The sequence below is a fragment of the Ambystoma mexicanum genome, chromosome 3p (genome assembly GCF_040938575.1).
Source record: "Ambystoma mexicanum isolate Mex_15411 chromosome 3p, UKY_AmexF1_1, whole genome shotgun sequence".
Lineage (NCBI taxonomy): Eukaryota > Metazoa > Chordata > Amphibia > Caudata > Ambystomatidae > Ambystoma > Ambystoma mexicanum.
Genome location: NC_090925.1, coordinates 514481730 through 514506122, shown reverse-complemented (window position 1 = coordinate 514506122; position 24393 = coordinate 514481730).

Genomic DNA, 24393 nt, shown 5'->3' with positions numbered 1-24393 from the left:
CCCTAGAATAGCAAGATGGGCACTTTGCCTCCAGGACTACCAATTCACGATCACACACAGACCAGGCAAAGAACAGAACCCAGCTGACTATCTTTCACGCCACCCACGAGAAAAATGCGAACAAGAGAAATCCATTGCGGATCAGTACATAGATATGTCATCCAGAACAGCACACCCCAGGGTTTAGACCTGGAGCAGATAACTCGGGAATCCAACACTGATCCAGGAATACAAATAATACTAAGGTGCCTAGAAACAGAGCGATGGAAACAAGCAAAACAAATGAAAGAAACAGCAAATGAGGACACAAAACAAGACATCGCCTGCTTCTTAGCAGTAAAAGAGGAACTCGCAAAGTCAGACGGGGGTTTACTGCTAAAAGGTACCAAGCTCGTGATACCATGCACACTGCGACAGAAAGTCCTGGAACTGGCTCATAAAGGACACAGGGGCATGGTGTGCACAAAAAGAATGTTACGACAAAAACTGTGGTTCCCACAGCTTGACACACTAGTGGAAGAACTACTGAAGAACTGCCCGACATGCACAGTCATAAGACCACACAATGCACCAGAACCACTGTGCATGACAGCCCTGCCTGAAGGCACATGGGAGGAAATAGCCGTCGACCACTTTGGACAAATAGAAGGAGGGGAACACATCCTAGTGGTAGTGGACGAATACTCAAGATACCCAGACCTACAGATAGTACCATCCACATCGGCGCATCACATCATTCCAGCACTAGACAGGATGTTTGCCACCTACAGCATTCCAAAGGCGGTGAAATCAGATAACGGACCCCCCTTCACCGGGCAAGACTTCAAAACATTTGCAGAATATATGGGTTTCCGTCACAGGAAAATAACACTGTTGTGGCCGCAGGCCAATGGCACAGTTGAAAGATTTATGAGCAATGTAAAGCGCACAACGCAAATTGCGCGACTCACAGGAGAGCCGGTAGAAAAGCTCCTAAACCAGCTCATGCGAGACTACCGCAACACACCACATAGTACCACTGGGAAAATGCTGTCAGAAGTAATGTTTGGGCGCAACGTCAGAACACGTTTGCCACAGGTGACCGCTGGGGAAGACCAGTATGAAAACGACCAGGAAATGAGAAGAAAGGACACCATTATGAAAGAAGGCATGAAAAGGTCTGCCGATGCATCTCGAAAGGCCAAAGAAAATGACCTTTCACCAGGAGACATTGTGGTAGTAAGACAACCACAAAACCGCAAGAACATGTCTCCATTCAACAAGGAGCCCCTCACCATCATTGAGACAAGAGGATCACTCATCACAGCAGAAGGAGAACGCAGAACTACCACGAGAAACTCGTCCCACTTCAGACGGATGCCGGGAATGATAACCCCTGCCAACAGGAGTCCAGAAGATACCCACCCCACCCGGGACGCTCCTTGTGAAGGAGACATAGAAGATTCAGAGAACGACAGGTCACCGGAGGACACCCGAAGTTATTCTGCAAGAATGGACACTCGACCCCAGAGAGCCCGCAAGAAACCTCACCGCCTCATTGAAGAAATAAACTAAAGAAGAACTTTGTATTTAGCAGCGGGGAGGTGTGGTGTCGCCACTGCACTCATGTCACGTGAGGAGTACCAGGGGATAGAGGGAAGGGGAGGAGCCAGGGAGGGGAAAGGCACCAGTTTTTGGCGCCCACTGGAAGAATAAAGAAGTGTTGCACCCCAGCTCCGTGTCGGCCTCCTCTCTGTGTGAAAGTAGAGAGGCCGAGCATGAACGCAGCGTGAGGCGGTCCCCTTCATAGATATTACATAAAGAAATCATTAATAACAACTTTGATATTAAAATGAAACGTTTTCCATAAAAAGAAGATCAGATGTATACAACGTAATGTCTTTACATTTAACATTCTTCTCATCATTTCTGTTTAAAATACAATATTAACGTAAAAGTCATTCCAATATCATTAGTCCACATAACAGTCATATGCCTAATCAAAAATCAAATCAAGTCTCCATCACTCTGAGATGAACAATATAGAGTCATGCTAATATTTAAACTTCTGAAATTTCTTCTGTCAGGTTCAACGATTGCATAAATCTCACTGTTACCTGCCACTGCCTCTTTAAGAGAGGCATCTCCGCCCATAGGGGTGGAGAGTAATGATGTTGGGGGGAGGGAGATGTTCCGGCGCGGTTGCGTCAGTAAAATATTGTAGCTGATAAAGAAGTTGTGTTCCCGTTACCTCTGGCTGAGCATCCTTCATGTTAGATACCTCAGACCCAGCCTGGGAAACAACTGGCGACGAGGTCTTCTCCCGCCAGCCGGAGTCCTCCTTGCTGGTGAGCCCCTCATCGAGCACCGAAGCTATGCGTCCGGCGATCTCACCGTCACATCCTCCTTATGCGTGGCAGGCGGTCCGCCGCATGCGTTCTCCTCCCACGTAGCAGGCGATCCCGCTGCACGTGTCCTCTTGCGCTCTGACATACGCAGAACGTGATCCAGGCCGGTGATCCCACCACGCCCCGTGAGCCTTTTCCAGCCCATCACCCGCGGCCCACCGATGACGTGCACCACGCGGCTGACGGCCGCCTTGAACTACACAACAGCGAACCCCTCGCAGCACAGCAGAGTCGTGTGAGGATCCACCAGCCCCTCCCACTGCACACATGCGGCTACCTGCAGATCCTCCAGCAGAGCCGCCTGCACCACGGAGCTGCAGCAAACATCCAGCCAGGGAGGTGCACTGCCACAGGAGTGGCCACCTGCCATTCGCCCGCCCCAGCAGAGCCAGCAAGGCCCTTCCGAATCCACAAGCTATCACATGTGGTGGGCCCTGGCCCAGAAAGGTGACCTGTCAGTGAGACATTCAGGACAGTACTCGCAACCATCAAAAAAATATATATATTACCTACAGGCACACCACCAAGGAAACACGGCAGGTACAGTCAAGACCAACCACACCAGCCAACGGCAAGGTCCAAGTACACTCGACTTATTATCCCGGTAAGAGCGTGCCTTCTACAGCGACGTAAGAACTGTTAAGACCCTCCCCCTCCCAGCAGCTCGCTGCTAGCGCACCCACCACCATGAGCAACCCAGCCTTACCCCAACCCACCCGCAGCACCAAGTCCATCCAGCTGCGCATGCCCCTGCCGTTCTCCATGACGCCCCAGGCCAACAAAGGCCCCGATGGACAGAATGGATGGAAGACTTTTATCACTCCGTTAGAGGCTCTGGAGATGAAGACTTGCCCCATTTGCGGGACATCTTCCTTAATTTGGTGGGGGGTGAGGTGAAAACAATTGTCAAAATCATCCCCACAACCGACCAGAACACTTCTGCTGCCCTCATCACAGTGCTGGACAAGCTACTCAAGATTGAACCCAATAGGGATTATGAAAGGTACCTCTTCAATCAATGTACCCAGAAACCACAAGAAACCGTTGATGAATACATAACACGCCTGAGGGTGAAAGGAGCCCACTGCCAGTTTGTCGTCTTCTCGCTAGATGAAGCCATACGTCTGCGCGTTGTAGAAGGGTGTTTATCGCAGACATTGAAAAAACAGCTCCTAAAGAAGCCCTCACGATCCCGAAGTCAGCGAACTCGCCTGAATTTTTGAAAGGGTGGACGCACAGGCTGCATCCGTAGGGGGCACTACGACACTGAAACCAGACACCATAGAGCTCATAGAGACAATCCAGCCACCCACACAGAGACAAGGGAAAAGAAGCATGTATCCGTATCCATACAGACAATCCAATCTACAAGTACAGAGACTGCAGCGCCATTGCTACCGCCTGCCCAGCACTATCCCAAAGATGCGCGAACTGTGGGAGAGAGGGGCATTTCCAGTCGGTCTGCAGGGAAGGGAGACCATTCCACACGATGAGACTCCAGGCACTTACCAGGACACCATACCGCCCACAGCAACCCCAGTATGGCCAACAGAGACCCCCCCCCCAGCAAAACCAACGCAGGTACGTCCGTGCCGTTGATGAATATCAGATCCAGGACTACCCACAAACCTACAACTACCAGGAACAATCACCTTTTCTGACGGACGAGTACGACGGTCCCCCAGAAGGGTAGATGAAAGACGACCACTACTACCAACCCATGACCCTTTCGGACACCTCATACTATGATCCAATGTCATGGGACGAGTATGTCAACCTTGTATTAGATAGTGAAAAAGCAAAGGAAGCCCCGAAAATTCTGATAAAACTGGACAACTCCCTATTTCACTTCCTGGTGGACTTAGGGGCCACCGTAAACATTATGGGCGAACAAGAATACCTAAAAATCCCCCATTCACCAGTGTTGGAGATGACACAGTCCAAGATTTTTCAATGGGGCGCAGCCACCCCACTACAGATCATTGGACATTTCAGACGCCGCCTGTTCCTCCGAAATAGACACACCGACACTACCCTTCATGTCATCAGATGCCACACCAAGGGTCATTGTCTTCTCAGCTACTACACAGCCTCTTGCCTAGGCCTGATTGAAATCCAGGTGGGTACAGTGGACGTGATAACGTCTTCCGCAGTACACCGAGGCCGGGAAGAATCCGTACGGACCATGGCCTTTACCAACGCCCAATGCCTCATCTCTGTACTTGACATCAAACAGAAGTTCCCTCAATTGTGCAGAGGATTGGGAAAGCTAATTGGGCCCCGATCAAGCTACACATAGACCACACGGTACGGCCAGTACCGCACACCCGAGAAGAGTGGGGTTCCACCTCCAGGAAGCAGTATCCAGGGAATTTGACCAACTCCTGGCTGATGGCATAATTGAACCCGCAACCCGACCCACCCCGTGGGTGTCCCAATTGGTCATCGTCCTGCAGGAAGGCTGAAGACTAAGAATTTTTGTCGACATGAGAGTGGCCAATACCGCCATCCAGAAGGAGAGACACCCGGGCCCATCCATCGAAGACATGATTGTACAGCTAAACAACGCACGCATGTTCTCCAAATTAGATCTGATACAATGCTACCACCAGCTGGAATTGCACCCAGACTCCAGGGTAATAACTACTTTTGCCACACATGAAGGACTATTCCGCTACCAGAGACTACATTTTGGCATCTCTTCTGCAGCGGAGATTTTTCAGGAGACATTACTGCAGATTATAAGACCCATAACAGGCGCTCTAAACTACAACGACGACATTCTTGTCTTTGGATCGTCCAAAGAAGCCCATGATGCCGCCCTCTTTGCCACATGCAAAGCCATCCAAGCTGCTGGCCTCACCCTGAACATCGACAAATGCAGATTCAGTAAATCTAAGTTAAAATTCTTTGGCCATGTCTTCTCGAGCAAAGGGATGGAACCTGACTCCGAGAAGATGGAGACCATCACAAAACTCAAGGAACCACGCCAGGTAGTGGACGTCTGGTCGTTCCTTGGCATAGCGGGATAAAGCGCCAGGTATATCCCCCATTATGCCTCAATCACTGAGCCACTCAGGAAACTGCTACAGAAAGAGGCCAGCTTTGTGTGGACACCAGCCTGCCAGCAGGCATTTGACGCGATCAAAAGAGCCCTGACGGAAGCCCATCAACTAGCCTACTTCAACCCCTCATGGCACACGGAGATAGTGGTTGATGCCAGCCAGGTAGGGCTAGGAGCCATCCTAGCACAGACAAGTGGAGCCGACGTCAACCCCAGACATATTGTGGCATACGCAAGCAGAGCCCTGTCTACCGCAGAAATGGCCTACTCACAGGCTGAGAAGGAGAGTTTAGCAGCCGTATGGGCCTGCGAACATTTTCACCATTTCATAATAGGAAAGAAGTTAACCCTAATAAGCGATCACCAAGCCCTCCTGTCGTTGTTCGGCAATCCCCCCGAGGATAGAACGCTGGGGCATCCGTCTACAAGAGTACGATTACGACATCGTGCATTGCCCTGGGGGTGATTTGAACCCAGCAGACTACCTGTACCGACATCCGGCAGGTCTCCCGGTTACTCAGAAAGGGGACGTCGCCTACATCGACTACATTGTTACCAACTCACTCCCGCCAGCCCTATCTTTGGAGACAGTTGCGAGGGCGTCCGCGGCCGACCCCACAACTGCATTAGCCATCAGTATGACCACAGCCAACAAATGGAAGGACTACAGGCGAGCGATATTGGCTCACCCGGGGGTGTCTAAGGAAGAAATAGAAAGGCTGGCCACAGTACAGACAGAACTTGGCTTCAAGGACCACAACATCCTTCTTAGAGGGTGCCGGGTTGTAATCCCTGCAGCTCTGAGAGCCGAAGTGATTCGAACAGCGCACAAAGGTCACCGGGGAGCAGAAAACACAAAGAAACAATTGTGATGCCACGTGTGGTTCCCCTTCCTAGACTCACTAGTAGATGACTGGGTCAAACATTGTTTGGCCTGCCAGTGCACAACACCGGCAGTCTTTAGTCTCTCCTTAGGAGTAGCAGCGTGAGCACTGACCTTCTCCGGAGCGTTGGCACCTTCATAAATCTTTCCTGCTGCGCTTTGCCGGGTTGCACAGGATGTCTCGCAAGATTACGCCATAGCACGTCTCGTGAGGTCCCTACACACCTCCCTTTGATAACCAAGCAAAGTCTATTCCATTACAAAGTCATCATACTCCACCGGTCTTCTGTGCTCTACTCTCGGACGATCTTCCTTCCAACCACCTGTGACCTGTGCTTAACTCGCTTCTTGGGATGTTTCCAACACCTCTCTTTCAGTCTCTCCCTCCATGATTTCTCCCGTAGAAGTTTCTAGTTCTCGCTCTCTTGTGGCATCTCTGTTGGGGCTCTTACAAGGGGTGAATTCCTATTGGGTTCTTTCTGCTGTGTGATGTTTCTCAAACATTGCCACACGCTCCATGTTCCACGTGTGCCCATCCTCTGTGCGAATGTGATTTGTCCCTCTGTGGATGACTTTTATTGGTTGACTGAACTTTTAACCTGTCGTTTCATCTTTGCGTGGTAGTCGTATTCTGATCCAGTCGCCTTCCTTGACTTCGCGGCCGTGGGTCATTCTTCTCTGATCACTCCATCTCTTCATGCATGTTTTGCTGTTTTCCAACCTTCAGACTACTTCTGCCATGTCTATTTCATCTTCTTTTACTCTGGTCAACCATGGTGGTACCAGTGTGGATGCTGCTCTCCACCCCCTCAGCACTCGAACAAGCGACTCTTGAGTGATGCCGTTGGGGGTTAATTTATGGGCCAAAACAGCCTCCTTGACTGTTTTGAGGGGATCCATGCCAGAAGTGGTTGCTAACTGAATGGATCCTTTGATGAACGTATTTGCCCTCTCCAATAGTCCATTTGCTTGGGGATGGTACAGCACGGCCTTCCTCTGTTTTATGTTGTGTTTGTGCAGGAATGATTCCATGTCCTGTGACACGAGCTGTACTCCATTGTTCGTGACTAAATCTTAGGAGAGACCTTCCCTCTGAAAAATGGATGTGAGGACTTCTATGACGGTAGCTGTAGTAATGTTGGGGACAAATTCTGCTTCTACTCATTTCGACAGGTAGTCTACCATCACTATCCCATACCAATGCTTGGGAGCCATTGCCTCCAATGGTCCTATGAAATCCAACCCCACTTTGTGCCACACCGCTTCTGGGAACTTGTCTGGTCTTCAAGTGTTTGTCACTGTTGAGACACTTGTGACATCTCTCAATCATGGAGCGTATATCCTGATCCATGACAGACCACCAGTATGCCTCTCTCACCCTTCACCGTGTCATGGTGTTCCTTAAATGCCATGAGTGGGCCCTGCAGAGGATGACTCTTCTCATTCCCACTGGCGATATTACTTGATCTCCCTTAATGAGAAAACCTTCCACCTCTGAAATTTCTTCCGCCACTTTCCAATACGGCCTAATGCCTTTAGGTATGGCAATTTCTTCTGGCCACCCGTTCCTAACCCACTCTCTAAGTCTCACCATGGTGGGGTTTTTACTGTCCTCCTCGTTCCAGTGCCCTTCACTTAACTCTAGGAATTCTGGCCCTCTGAGGTCTTGGATAGATGCTACAATGCATTCCTGTTGCAGAAACGTGGTAGCTTTGTCTTTCTTTCCAGGTAACCTTGACATGCAGTCTGCCTGAGCATTTCTCCACCCGGCTATGTGGGTTATTTCAAATGTGTATTCTTGAAGTTTGGCTGCGATGCGTGCCAACCGGGGTGTTGACAACTTTATCCCACCTGGACTGAACATATGAATGAGAGGCTTATGGTCGGTGACAAGTTTAAACTTGACGCCCCATACGTAAGACTTGAAATGCTCAACAGCCCATGTGCAGGCCAACATCTCTTTCTCCACTGTGGAGTAATTATTCTCGGCCGTGGACAGGGCTTTGGAGGCGAATGCCACTACGTGTTCAGTATCTCCTTTCTTCTGGGTGAGTACGGCACCTAACCCAAATGCACTGGCATCTGTGGTGATGACTGTATCCCACACTGGATTGAATGGCTGTAGGCACAGTGCTTCCACTATACATCCTTTTATATTCTCTACAGCCTCCTGCCATAAGAACTCTGTGCCTTTTTTAGTAGGTTTCTCAGCGGTGTCGTGATATCTGAAAAATTGGGGATGACCTTGGCGTAATATTCTGCAAGTCCCAGAAACGGCCTCTGCTTTCTAAGTCTGCTGTTACGGCTGGAACGCTCTGATCTGCTTGCCTCGGACGCTTTGATAGTATGGCTGTGAGCCGTCCAGCAGTCCTGCAGAGACTTTGGTATTGGAGTTGGATAATCCCCCCAACTTTACCCAGAACATTATTTATACACAAAGCACGCGCTTCATGCACGCACGCTTCTGCAAGTCCGCTGTTACGGCTGGAACGCTCTGATCTGCTTGCCTTGGACTCTTTGATATTACGGCTGCGAACAGTCCTGCAGAGACTTTGGTATGAACTACAGACTTCGGTCACATTTGGCTCTTACCGGCTGACGTTGGAAGTAGATTGGAAGTGGATTGTTGCTACAACTGATACCTTTTGTTGTTGTAGGTATTGGAGTTGGATAATCCGCTTACTTTACCCAGAACACACTTTGTACACAAAGCACTTGCTTCATGCACGCACGCTTCTGCAAGTCCGCTTTCTAAGTCTGCTGTTACGGCTGTTAAGCTGTTACAGCGTTGTGGCGTAGCGCAACTCGACTTTCCTGTAGGAACTTTCAACTCTATTCTGGTATTTATAGATGTTGGTTGTTGCTTGTGTTTCTTGTTTAAGACTATAGCTTTGTGGTGGCGAACTGTGGCCATAACCCAGTCAGCTCGTTACTAATTACTGTGACGTGAGTATGATTACGTTGCAGTGTGTAAAGTGATTCACTGACTGTGAATGTGAGGGATTTCATATACGTTAAAGTCGGGAATGCCGGCGAATGTAGTCGTGACCCGCGTTTCAGTATTGCTGAAAGCTGCGACTCACAAACCCTCACCAACTATTGCTCTTAACGCCCGATAGAAGGAATTTAGCGGGCGACATCTGTGCCTTTTTTTTGCCTAGATGTGAGTCTGACATCTTACCAGTTATGAATATTGAGAACAATATAGTGAGGTCTGAAGGTACAAACATTATGGCTACTGGTGAGAGGCCACATGCAGTTGATAATAATATGTCTATTTTGGACACAATTATAGTAAGTGAGGTGTGTCTGATGCAACAAGAGGTAGAGACAGCCCCGCTCATTGATCTAACCACACAAGGAAACACCTGTGTCTCTAACATTCATGACATAGCGCCATTGGTGCTAAATTAAGTGAATGATAAAGGTGAGAAATACGTAATAGTTGGACCTAATGTAGTGGACTCATGTGTGTCAACTCAGAACGAGATGTGTGTATCAGTGGCAGTTAATGAGTCTTTAACATGCCCATCTCCAATAACAAATGATAGAACAAGCCAACATAATGCTAGTCTTTATTGTTCTCCGAGCTTGTTTGAACACCCCACGCACATATCCGAAGCCTTAACATCTTCATTTGCACAGCCACCTCCACACAGATTACAAGGGCCTCCTCACTTGAAGGTGCCATTTGAGATCTCTAATTCAACTAAGACCTATGCACAATGCACTACTTTTGGAAATCACCCTAAATGCTATGAACACGTCCTTATTTAAGCTATTTGAATCCCTGGACACGAAAATCATGCGTCAGGCTGAACAAATAAGAGCACATTGTCAAACAACTAGATGAACTCAATATGTGTATGAATAATGGAATGCCTCATGAGAAGCCGTAGGAGATGCAAACAAATGCTCCGGTAACTAAAGACCCTACACATTGCAATCAGACCATGGGAGAACATATAATGGTGATTGGAAGTAAATCGTCCCTTCCTCTATTTCCTGTAATAATACGTGCAAACGAACACATTATGGAGAATAACTCTCTTTCAATTATGACTGCGGGCTCTGATGATTTGCCTCCAAAAACAATAGAGAGTTTGAAAACAAGTAACATAGCGGTATACAATATGTTTGGTTCAAAAACAAACTCAGGGGACAATCGAGAGACTGATTTACATAAGAAAAAAACAAAGATGTATATTACATACCTTAATAAAAACAAAATTATTAAAATAAAAAAAAAAATAAAAAAACAAAGAATCAGAAAAACAGATCGCACATGACAAGAAAGAGTACTAAGCAATTTGTGAAACGCATTCAAATGGCGCAGAAGCATGGTACTAAAATAAGTGGTTTGTTACATTCTAAATATAACAACCTAAGGCGCCAGGCCAGAATCTCGCATGGTTTCAGTGTCTGAATTACCTACTGACTACCCACCCCTAAGTGAGTTGATGTCATTAATTGATGACTCAGCGAAGGAAAAAACAAGTAATGTCACCCGACCAGAACATTCACAGACAGCGAGTGGCGTGAACACGATAGCACATGAGATAACTAGATCAGAAGTTAGAACTAGTATCGCTCCGCCTGTGGTAGTGACAAACTCTACATGAAGCCTCACACAACATACAAATATGCAGCAGAGTATGGTACCCTCTGCTAATCACCCCAAAGATATTCTTATCGACATCAGGGCAGAGATCCAAAGATCAGTTGATGAGATCTTGAAGTTTATACAACAGGACCATTACTGAGCAGATACCCACAAATCCGGGGTTGAATGGTGATAATCGCTCTCGAACGACGGGTCCAATGAACCCGGATAATTTTTGTAGTTTAGCCTCAAATGGTGAAACTTTTGATAAAATGCACTGTCTTGCTACAAATTCAGTACAAAATTCTTTACCTCAAAAATCGAAACATATATTATCCCCATGCAATTACCATCACTTTATGTTAAAGTGTTTATTTTATTTAAGCAGGACAAGTGTGTTGGTGATATTTGATGAGATTGAAAGCCTATGAGACATTACCTCTACAGACATCAATCAGGTAGAGTTTCAAATGATGAGAACTTGGGAGTAGTTAGACTTTGGATAGCCTCAAACCTGGTCCGAAACACTATCTGGCAGGCCATAATGGAGTAGCTCTCTATAGGCTTTCTTTTGGGCGTGGTCTGCACGCATGCCGTAAGGTCAAGTTCCCGTGGAGCTCCGTCCGAGATCCTGCTAAGAAGAAATATTAATGCCTAACTAGCTCTGCTACACTCGAACTAACTGCATAATTCTGCAGGGGAACCAACCCCCACCACTTGACCTGACTCCCGAGCCGAATCGTAAAGGAGAACACAGAAAACGCGGAGCCCAAAGTCGAGCCCCTGGGGACGGCAAGATGGCGCCGTTCGCTGCGAGCCGTGACTGACGCGGCAGCCGACTCGAGGCCCCGTGGAACCCACAACAACGATCGACCGATCAGACCAACTGATCCCTGGCCCCTCTCGGCGCCAGCGGGTGAGCGGACAGAGCGCTGCGAGCCCGGTGCGGTGGGCGCGGAAGAAGTCACGGACCCTGCAAGGCGAGAGCGGAGACCCATCGGCCCCGCAAACGAACGTACCCCTATGCACTCTCGCGGGCGCGACGGGCCCTGCAACCCACAGTCTCGCCCAGGCTCCAAATCCAGGGGGAAGCAGCAGAGGCTGAGAGCGAACGCTCAGCCACCCGGATACACCCCCAGCGGAAGCGACGGTGTGCCGACCTTCCTGATTCAGGCCCACGACGGGACACCGGGCCGTACCGCAGACCGCAATAACTGAAGAGGCTGCAATCATCAAGCAGCCCGGCTGCTTCACCGACTGCATCCTGAAGAAGAGGAACGCGTATGCGGCCTGCAGGGGAATCACCCGGCGAAGCGAAGGACACAGAGTCGTGCCTGCGACGCTGGCTCGCTTGAACGTAGGTGAAGCCGGGGGAGACCAAAACTGAGGGACACACAGCGGGAGGCGACGGGCCCCAGCACGACGTAGCACACGGGGAGAGGACCCCGGGACGCCCCCTGCGCCAGGCCTTGCCCCACACGACCTTCTAACACACGGGAAGGCCAACCCAACCTAGGCTGGACAACGCGAGGGGCCCACAACATAACCACTGGGGCTGATAGCCACTGGCGGGCCACGGAGCCCCGCTCAAGAGCCCCACTAAGTAACGCTGGGACCGCAACACCACCCAGAGGCAGCAATTCAGACCCACACAACCTGCGGGTCAGAAGTAGGAACAGGGGGGACCCTGGGAAGGGGATGTCACCCCCTAAGAGCAAACTGAAACTGGTCACAATGGACTCATTTACGACGGCTAGACCCCAGAGACAACCTCAACAGGACCAGGAAACTGCGGGGGAACCCTCCCAGAAGGAAGAGGACCCCAAACACGCGCAGATACTACAGGCAATATCAGCCCTCCGCACATCGGTGGAGGGGAAGATAGAGGAGGTGAAATCGGACATACAGCTCATGCGTCAGGATGCTCGGAACCTCACGGAAAGGGTCACGGCGGCGGAGAACACACTACAGGACACAGTAGAGGACACCCAAGAACTGCAATCGAAAGTCCAGGAGCTAGAGCAAAAGGTGGTGAGGCTGGAGGCACGGTCCGAGGAGGCCGAGGGTCGAGCCCGCCGAAATAATGTCCGCATATTAGGGGTTCCCGAAGACATGGAGGGCCCGGACCCGACCGACTTCATCGAGACACTTCTGCTGCAGGAGATAGGCCCAGGGAAGCTCTCCCAAGGGTTCTCAGTGGAAAGAGCCCACAGATCCCTTCAAAGACGCCCACCGCCGGGCTCACACCCGCGACCAATCATAGCTAAAATTTTAAATTTCCGTGACCGTGAAACCATACTGCGATACTCAAGAGAAGGAGGAGAAATCAAACGAAACGGCTCCAAGATAGTCATATATCCGGACTACACACCCACTGTGCAACGAGCAAGGAACTCTTTCATCCCAATAAAAGCGCAGTTACGGAACCACAACCTAAAGTATATGCTGCTCTATCCGTCACGCCTCAAGGTCCTCTACAAAGGAAGAGCAACATTCCTGGAGACACCAGCTGCAGCAAGCCTATGGCTGGAACATAACAACCTGGCTGAAGGCAAAGATGATCCACCGAAATCGGACATGGGATAATATGGCACCCACTGCCATAATGAGCGAGGGGAGACCCCCGCACACAGAGCCAACAAAGCAGACAATGAAACCCCAGCGACACAACACTAAGCAGATTGCTGAACCGGACGGAAACTCGAAGGACCACACGAACACGGAAAGTTGACCCACCCCCACGGAAACTGTGTGGGCAATTCACCTACACGCACCCTGATCCGGAAGGCCAGGAGCGGCCTGGAAGGCTCGGGACCCCCCGAGCGTTGCAAGTTGGAAGCAACTGCTGGGGACAGTTCAAAGTTACACGGTTTGCTGTTCCCATTCAGAAGAATGGAAGTTACTATTGTTGGTAAGTCTCCAAGAATGATCAGAAGGGGGAAGGGAGCAGAATTGAGGGAGGAGGAAACTTGCTTCCTGTCATACCCAGGGAAGGGGCCAATAATGCCTACATCTGACACACGAACGCCAGTGAGAGGGGAGCAGAACGGACACTACGCCCATTTTGAATCATCATGACCACAACAGCAGTTAAAATACTGACATGGAATGTGCGAGGTTTGGGGACATACATTCGCAGAAACAGAATTAAGACCTACTTGAACAGAAAAGGGGTGATGATAGCGCTACTACAGGAGACTCACTGCATGGCAGACTCACTGGCCAAACTTCAAACGCACTGGGGGGGGCAGGGTTTTGGCACCGCATACTCCAAATACGCCAGGGGAGTATATACCTGGATACACCCACAGCTCCCTTTCCGCCTGAGAAAATCAGAGGTTGATCCGGAGGCTAGATTTGTGATATTATGGGGCCACATAGAGCAGACAGAAATATGCATAATCAACTCCTATTTTCCCAACAGCAATATACCGGCCCACCTGGACTCACTATATCCCAAAATCGTGCAACACAGAGATAGCCTACTCCTCTGGGGAGGCGACCTTAACTGTGTATGCGACCCGGCAATTGACAGATCCATCCCCCACCCGAAAGGCCCATCGGCAGCGACAACGGCACTGACTGCAATGATAGATAGGCTGGACCTAGCAGACGTGTGGCGTGAAACGCACCCAACGCAGAGAGGCTACTCATACTATTCATCCCCCCACAAAATATACACGAGAATAGATCACATCCTCATAGGTAGAGAACACCTAACCCAGGTGGAAGGGGCGCAGTATTTAGGAAGAACCATATCTGATCACTCCCCACTCATGGTGACATGGAACCACAATGGCCCCAGACCCCCAATCCCCATGTGGAAAATGCCAACAGAAGCACTTAAAGATCCAGGCTTCAGGGAGGAGCTACAAGAATCCATAGATAGCTACATAGACAACAATGTGGGAAGTGTGGAACACAGCAGCACGGCATGGGATGCCCTGAAATCAGTGATAAGGGGGGAAATCATTGCAAAGGCTGGGGGAATCAGGAGACAGCTCAGGAAAGAATTGGACCAAATGGAAAGGAAGATAGAAAGGCTAGAGGCAGCCCCTATAGGCAACCACAACAGGGAAACGGAACTTCGGGAACTCAGGGGAGAAAACGACTCGGCGTGGAATAGGTTGGAAAAGCTCGATCACGCGGCCAAAACGAACAGGGCACATATAGAGGCGGACAGGCCAGGCAGGCTGCTGGCCTGGTTATGCAGAAGGGAACACCCTAGACACCCCACCACCGCACTACAAGATGAGGAAGGGAACACACACCACACACAGCAAGACATAAACGACACCTTCAAACACTACTACACAAAACTTTATTCGCATGAGGAACAGGTCCCTCCAGAACAGATTTCAGACACCCTTGAAGAGATAGGACTCCATAGGATACCACCCGAGCAGGCCCAGATGTTAGATGCTGAAATCACGCTTGACGACATAACAGAAGCTATCCGGTCTCTGGCAACGTGCAAGACACCTGGCACGGATGGCCTGCCCCCAGAGTTCTATAAAGCATATGAACCCTCCCTCACACCCTTGCTACATGAGGTATTCCAGGAAGCCTATGAGAGGGGAGTGCTGCCAGAAAACATGAGGGAAACACTGGTGGTTCCGGTCCTTAAACCGGACAAACCGGCGGACCTGTGTGATTCCTACCGCCCGCTAGCAATGCTAAATTATGATGCGAAAATTCTAACAGCAATACTAGCCAAGCGGCTGTCCAGAATTATAGGGGACATAATACACAGCGATCAATGCGGCTTTATACCGGGCCGAAATACATCAATAAACCTGCGTAGACTACAACACATTATGGCCCAAACCAATGAGGACAGGAGCCTTTACGCGCTAATGTCCTTAGACGCCATAAAGGCGTTTGACTCCATCTATTGGGAGTGGCTGGTGGCAGTACTTAGAGAATTTGGTTTTGGACCCGGGTTCATCAGATGGGTTCAGATATTGTACACAGGACCAAGAGCTAGAGTGAAATCCGGGAAACACATATCAGAAGCATGGGACATACAGAGAGGGACCAGGCAGGGCTGTCCACTATCCCCAATGCTATACATACTTGGGCTAGAGCCCATAGCGATCTATTTTAGGAAACAGTTTTTTGACGCTGGCATAAGATTAGGAGGGGTAGACCACATCATTTCGCTCTATGCGGACGATGTCCTCATATATGTTAGAGACCCACATCTCAACGTACCAGTCATGCTGGAGGTCCTGGACAACTACTCCAGAGTATCTGGGATCCAATTCAATAAGTCTAAGTCCTGTCTGTTCCCCCTGGCGGCTTTGCAACATGTCGAGACGGAGGCACTCCCGAAGGTAGGGTTAAAATGGCAAACCACCAAATTCAGATACCTAGGAATTCAGATAATGCACACTCCCTCGCTGATGCACGAACATAACACGAAGGCGGCGCTCCGGACCCTACGCAAATCTATGAACTTTTGGTCGCGACTCCCCCTGTCAATGATGGGAAGGGCCTCCATAGTTAAGATGATTGTTTTACCGCGCTTCCTGTATAGATTCCAAAATGTACACTACTACATCAAAAAACCCTTCTTCAGACTATTGGAGACACTGATAAAGGAGTTCATATGGGGAGAAAATAGACATAAAATAGCACTGTCAACACTAACCCTGCCATATGCCAGGGGTGGCATCCAGCTCCCTAACTTAGAAAAATACTACCTAGCAGCACAACTCAGCTTTATAACTAAATGGCTTTCAGACGAACCAACTGAGGAAAACCCCCTACTGCAGACTATGAGCCTCCCTCACCACCTGAAAGAACTGGTATGGATACCACCGAAACTGATGGGAGAAACACCGCACATAGTCACCCTGGGGAGGGAGGTCTGGCGCAGAACGAGGACACTTGCCCATGCACAGAGGGCCTACTCACCAGAGATCCCACTGATCGCAGACTTATACACAACAGCCACAGACCTGAAACAAATCAGATCATGGGAAAGGGAAGGGGTTTACACCTGGGGGGACCTATACGATGAAGGCACATTCAAGGATTTTATCACGCTGCGGGACAGGGAGGGTATACAATCGGGACAGTTTCTCTGGTACCATAGGACCCGCGCCATAGCGCGAAGCAAGTGGGAGACATGGCCCGAGGAACCGGACACAGACCCACTATTAACACTGTTATACAACATGGGGGCGGGTTGTAGACCAATATCCCAAATCTATAGGCAACTGAGCGACACACCTAACCCCCGAAGCACGGACATGAAAAGGAAATGGGATATGGATATAGGCAGGGAGATGACAGAGGAGGAGTGGACCCGGGCGCTCACATTTCCCAAGGAGGTGTCGAGAAACCACCGGTTCAGGCAAATACAGTTGAATGTGCTATACCGAACCTACCTAACACCGAAGCGGATAGCCAAATTTAGCAAGCAAACGCAGTCAAACTGCACCTGGTGCAGCAAGGAGGAAGCAGACCTAATCCACATGATGTGGGAATGCCCCAAAACGAACACACTTTGGGGAAAGGCGAAACAAGCATGCGCGAAAGCAGGCATGACCAAATACAAATGGACGCCGGAGGAGTGCTTGCTGGGAACCTACCCCAGATTGGCCAAGATAAAACACTTAGTCAGGCTTATGGACATAACGTGCATATTAACCAAACGAACTATAGCCATGTCCTGGAAAAAAACAGCCGGACCACAATACAAAGCATGGCACGGAGAAATGATGCGATGGCTCCCGGCTGAGACTAAGGCCTGGGAAGAAAGCGTGGCCAGATCAACCGAAGAGTCTAGTAGAGCCTTGGAAGCATGGAAGGAACTCACTGGACATATGTTTCTCCCCTCTGACGACAAGCCCCCCTGAGCCAACGGCTAGCACAGACATGCCTACAAGACATAAAGGAAGACTGGATGAGAGCCAACGAGCGACACTATGGACCTCTGTGAAACATCCCCCCCACACCCTGCAAACGACATGATTGTCCCCTCTCGAACACCCCCATACCCCAAGGAAGAGACGAGCGGACTCACGTGAACAATGTAAGGAGACGGTTGTTATTGTTTGTTAAAGTTAAAATTAAAACAAATTTTGGATTTTACGAGAATAAGGCACAACATGGAAATATGTAACAGATGTTATTGAAAATGCCAATAAACAAATTTTAAAATAAAATAGGCTTTCTTTTAGCAGTAGACCCGACGACCTTGGGTCTTACTGCGGAAATTGAAAGCGCAAATGAGAAAGGTGGCTCTGCCGCGATAAGATCGAAGAAAATATACCAACCGCAGAACTCAGTATCTAAGCATAACAATGCCTATCAACTACTGTCTGATGGTTCTATGTTACCTAACACAACCTCATAACAATGTAAGACAAGTCAACAAGGGACTTTCACGTTGGCCAGCTGGAACACTTACGGCCATGCACACTTAAATGGTCCAAGTGCTGACAGTTTGGTCAATTTCAACATAGTTTCCCTCCAAGAAAGGTGGTTGGTTGACCTTGCCATATGGGATGGTCATGATATTATTCTTCAACCAGCTAAAGCCAACTCCAAAGGGTGACCTTCATCAGGTCTGATGGTTGCTATTAAATCAGGTAAAGGCCCACACATTTATCCTTGGGCTACGCCAAATATATTTTTACAGATGGTTAAAATCAAGCACTCAACTGGTGCTATAGCCCTAATTAACATCAACCGCAATCCTTTGGCTATAACAGACCATATGTTCTTTTATGAACTTGAATTGCTATTTAATACAATCTCCCAAAAACCAGAGATAAACAATACCATCCTTTTGGGAGACCTAAATCTCCAGTGTTTGAACTCTATTAAATCAGCTAAAAACCCAGCACGTGAAAGATGGTTCTCGTTAATGACTCATCGTGATATGATGATGCCCAATGGATCAATTTCGGGAGATGTCCCTGCCCGATATACCTGTTGCAGAAGGCAGAGCAGATCAATTATTGATTATATCTATACTGATAGGCATACGTTTCAGAATGTCACTCAATTTGAAATCATGCCACAAGTATTTAGTGACCATGAGATGCTGACTGTAAAATGGAATTATGATCAAGTACCTTACAATGACAACCAGAAAAGATATACAACACACCTTACTGCCAATAACTCAAGAATTTGGTTCCGTTGGAGTGAGACTTCCCTAAATCATTTGAATGATAATATTTTAAACAACTAGTCTTATACACATTGGATTGGGGAACCATACAATGTTACTCTCCATATTTATAAATTACATTCTAGCTCAAGAACACATACGCACTTTATACCAAAGCATAATTTTAATTCTGAAATTCAAAAACATAAGGCCTTGATGCGAAGACAAAAGAAAATAGCTCAACTATTACCGATTGTTATAAGAGCTCAAACTATTAATTCATTACAAAGGGCATATACGAATTGGATTAGATCCCAAAAGAGCCTACTATACCAAGCTGATGGGGAGGCGATGCTTAAGGCAATCGTTTCTAAGAATGCAGTGGAAATCTGGCCCCTTCTCAATGTAGGTAAATAGATAGAAATCAGGGTGAGAGATCCGAGAGCAGCTGTCGAATTTTTGAAGCTATTTTATTTTGCCTTCAAAAAGATTTTGCACAGATTAGTATTTTTAAACATTTACACAGCTTTCGATAAGCACGAAAGGTTGGGTGGACAGATATTTCTTTTTTTGCGAAATACAAATGAGTATCGTCCTCTTTTCTTGCGGAGGAACAATTTTCACAGTGGTGCACAAGTATACAGTACAAGTGATTGACGACAGAAGGTGTCAACGGTGTGCAGCCCAGGACTGTGGTAGGTCCAGGGGTACTAGAACAACAATAGTGAACACAACACTATTCTACAAACACCTATAGACAGGGGTTGTGCCACAGAAAATCGACACGACAGTGTTTCGGCCAAGCTGGGCTGGGATTACGCCCGGGGTGGTAGTGGCCTTCATCAGGATGCTTTCTTGCTACAGGTTCTGTCCGTAAAAGAAATCGTCTGCTGTGGTGCAGCGGTGACGCTGTGCTGGAGTCCTGTTATGGTTGCCGGACTCTTGGAGACATGGGAAGACTCGTATGACTAGGGTCACTCAGGCTACTACTTAGTGCCTATGGTCTCTGGGAGCGGAGCCTGTGTTGGCTGTGTCTGCGCTCCTCGCGGTAATGGATCCAGTATTTCGCAAAAAAAGAAATATCTGTCCACCCAACCTTTCGTGCTTATCGAAAGCTGTGTAAATGTTTAAAAATACTAATCTGTGCAAAATCTTTTTGAAGGCAAAATAAAATAGCTTCAAAAATTCGACAGCTGCTCTCGGATCTCTCACCCTGATTTCTATCTATTTACCTACAAGTACCCTCCTGGGCATATCAGGACTTTAATGGATCCATTATCCATTACCGCGAGGAGCGCAGACACAGCCAACACAGGCTCCGCTCCCAGAGACCATAGGCACTAAGTAGTAGCCTGAGTGACCCTAGTCATACGAGTCTTCCCATGTCTCCAAGAGTCCGGCAACCATAACAGGACTCCAGCACAGCGTCACCGGTGCACCACAGCAGACGATTTCTTTTACGGACAGAACCTGTAGCAAGAAAGCATCCTGATGAAGGCCACTACCACCCCGGGCGTAATCCCAGCCCAGCTTGGCCGAAACACTGTCGTGTCGATTTTCTGTGGCACAACCCCTGTCTATATGTGTTTGTAGAATAGTGTTGTGTTCACTATTGTTGTTCTAGTACCCCTGGACCTACCACAGTCCTGGGCTGCACACCGTTGACACCTTCTGTCGTCAATCACTTGTACTGTGTACTTGTGCACCACTGTGAAAATTGTTCCTCCGCAAGAAAAGAGGACGATACTCATTTGTATTTCTCAAAAAAAGAAATATCTGTCCACCCAACCTTTCGTGCTTATCGAAAGCTGTGTAAATGTTTAAAAATACTAATCTGTGCAAAATCTTTTTGAAGGCAAAATAAAATAGCTTCAAAAATTCGACAGCTGCTCTCGGATCTCTCACCCTGATTTCTATCTATTTACCTACAAGTACCCTCCTGGGCATATCAGGACTTTGTCAGGCGCCCTTTATATACTCCCTTCTCAATGTAGCAAGTCATGCCAAACAATTACCAATGCAGATAAATGGAGTACTGGAGAGCATGTGGATGATTTATTATACTGAATTGTATGCTGCTCCCGCTACATGTTCATATATCTGTGCGATGAGAAATGTGAGCAATCAGCACATGGAAATACAGGAGGAGGATGTGTTGGAATATATATACAAATCTACCAACTCGAGAGCGCCGGGGCTCGACGGGCTCACTAGTGTGATGATGAAACAACATCCTTAATCATGGGCGCGGATATTGTTTAACATCTTTTCTTATATCTTAAAGACTAACATCATTCCAACATCCTTGCGATCTTCCGTCATTGTACCCATTTTTAAGAGAGGCGATCGGTCCTGTCCTGGTAACTACAGGCCGATTGCCCTCTTAGATATTCCTGGGAACATTTTCTCACGCTTTATCCTGAAGGATTTTAACAACTGGGCCAGACATTCTTAAAAATGAGATCCTTACCAAACATGCTTTATACCAAGCATGGGGACCTCTATTAATTTACTAACATTAACATCCATTATTCAACATCACCATCAACCTAAGCAACCTTTATATTTTGTTTTTGTTGACTTTGGGGCGCATTCGATTCTGTTTCTCGCACTTTGTTGTTTGCTAAATTAGCCCGAGAAGGGTGCCCTACTTATCTCATGACTTTAATTGAAGCATTGCACACTGATACCAACTTACAAGTGAGGCTTAATCTCCAAGGATCCTTATCCTCTATTATCAAGATCTTTTGAGGTTTGAGGCAAGGGTTCATACTTGCATCTGCCTTTTGTAATTGTTTTATATCCAACATTGGCAGGGCTTTGAGGATGTAGTTATTACAATGCGTCCAATATGAGACAGAACAATTATGCAGTTCACTAACCTGGGCAGCGGGCGGACTCCGTACCAGCAACAAGGCAGATAGTGAAGGCTTCCCGGGAAACCCTGCTCCCTCCCAGCCGTTAGCTTCAGCTGAGGAGGAACCACAGTCCCCAGGGAAAACCCTCCGGGGAAGAAAAACCCTGTGTTGTAATGACAGGATACTGTAGACCTTCAGGATGAATCAGCCAGCTTCCCTTCAAAAGATCCGGTGCAGACGAAGCTGGTCCTGGACGGAAGAAAGGAGAGGTAAGTTTTCTCCACTTTCGATCGTCTGTTGTTGATACGAATAGCTATGTTAACTTACTCCGGGTATGGAGTTGAGAGATTCGAGAAGTCTGTGTAAAGTCTTCGGGAAGGGGGTGAGTCCTACGAGGAAAGAGAGAGAGTTTCCGGAAACCCGAAGCGGATGTTAGTATTTGAGCTAAGAATGGGGAGAGGATTGAAGGGAACTATAAACCCTCAAGACTCACTCTTTAGGTTGGAAGCGGACCTTAGGGGAGAGGAGGTGAGCAGACGGAGTCCGGAAAATGGCCTAATGGAGGAAAGGGCAGAGAGCACAGTTAGTTAGATACAGAAAACTATAGATAGGAGGACGGAACATGAAACAGATTCCCTAGGAACGAACTTACGAAGCGCCGATCTGGAGAGTAGCGACGCATTTGCTTAACTTCCTGGTCGGGTTATATGGAGTCACATGATCGTCGCGGCGTGAAGGAAAACAACGTGCAACCTCTGCAGCGGGAGCTTCACAATCAGATTCAGAGGCGTCCGCCATCTTGGGTGAGTAGGAATGCATTGTGTTGTACACCCGATGCTGTCGCCAAAGCGACCACCGGTGCAAAGGTGTAACAGTATGCCCCCTCCTACGAGGCGCACAACCCGGCTTCCCAGGGTGCCGCCTGAAAAACCGTCGAACCAACGAGGGAGCATGAACCCCCGATGCCAATTCCCAAGTCCGTTCGGCAGGAGAATAGCCCTTCCAGTCCACAAGAAATTGCAACCGGCCTCTGTGATATCTGGAATCGCAAATTTCTGCCACTTCATACTCTGGTCCCGTATCAGTCATCATCGGAGGAGGACGAACTGCAGGGGTGCGTTGAAATCTATCCTTCACGGATAGTTTGATCTGGGAGACGTGAAAGACCGGATGAAGACGGGCCCAGGAAGGAGGCAGCGCTAGTCGGACTGCCACCGGACCGACAAAAGATTTCACTTTAAACGGTCCAAAATATCTGGGCGACAGCTTGGACGGCACCAGATGTCTCGGGAGGAATCGGGCTGATAACCAGACCGCATCCCCGACTTGAAGGGATGGCAGATCTAGTCGACGGCGATTAGCTGCCCTCTTGGCTCGATCTTGGGCGGCCTGCAGAGCTATTCGAGCGAGCTGTTGACCCTTCTGAATACCATCGACTAGACTGTCTATTCCAGGACAATTGGCAGAGGACTTAGAGATGGACGGTTCAAAGGATGGATGAAATCCATAGGAACAGTAAAAAGGACTGGTCTTTAGTGCCGAATGACTGGCATTATTGTATGCATATTCAGCCAAGGGTAGGAGATCTCCCCAATCATCCTGTGCCGCAGAAACAAAACAGCGTAGATATGTCTCTAGTGTTTGGTTTAGGCGCTCAGTCTGCCCATTTGTTTGGGGATGATATCCTGAGCTAAGGGCTCTATTGATTCCCAATGATTGACAAATACCCTTCCAAAATTGCGAGATATATTGGGGACCCCGATCAGACACAATAGTGTTAGGAAGACCGTGTCTAGAGAATATTTCTGAAATAAATATCTTTGACATAAGAGCAGCCCCAGGGAGTTTTTGCAGAGGAATGAAATGGGCCATCTTCGTGAAATAGTCAATAGTCACCATAACGGTGGTGTAACCCGAGGACAACGGAAGGTCGACAATGAAGTCAGTGGAAATGACTTGCCAGGGCTTGTCCGGAATTGGCATACAGGTGAGTAAACCAAAAGGTGGATACCTGGGAGTCTTAGACTGTAGACAAACCGTGCATGCTGATACATAATCTTGGACATCCTTGGTTATCCCTGGCCACCAAAAATGACGAGTAGTCAGCTCAAGGGTGTTTTGATATCCTCGATGCCCGGCTGCCTTGGAGTCATGACACATGAACAGGACTTCTTTCTGAAGTGTCGGGGTCGGAATAAATACCTGATCCTTAAAAAAGTAGTATCCCTTCTCCTGAGTCAGCGAATGAGTCTCTTGTAAGTTCCTGCAGATTGGATCTAGACGTGCCGTTTCCTGTCTGACAATATGTAGAAAATCAGTCACTGTTGCCAGAAATGTAGCTTTAGGAAAGAAAGGCTCAGAATGGAACTTTTTGATAGGAGGATCCTTTCTTGAAAGCGCATCTGCTCGGAGGTTTTGATTCCCGGGAAGGAAAGTAAATTCTATCCGAAACGGTAGAAAAAAATGAGCC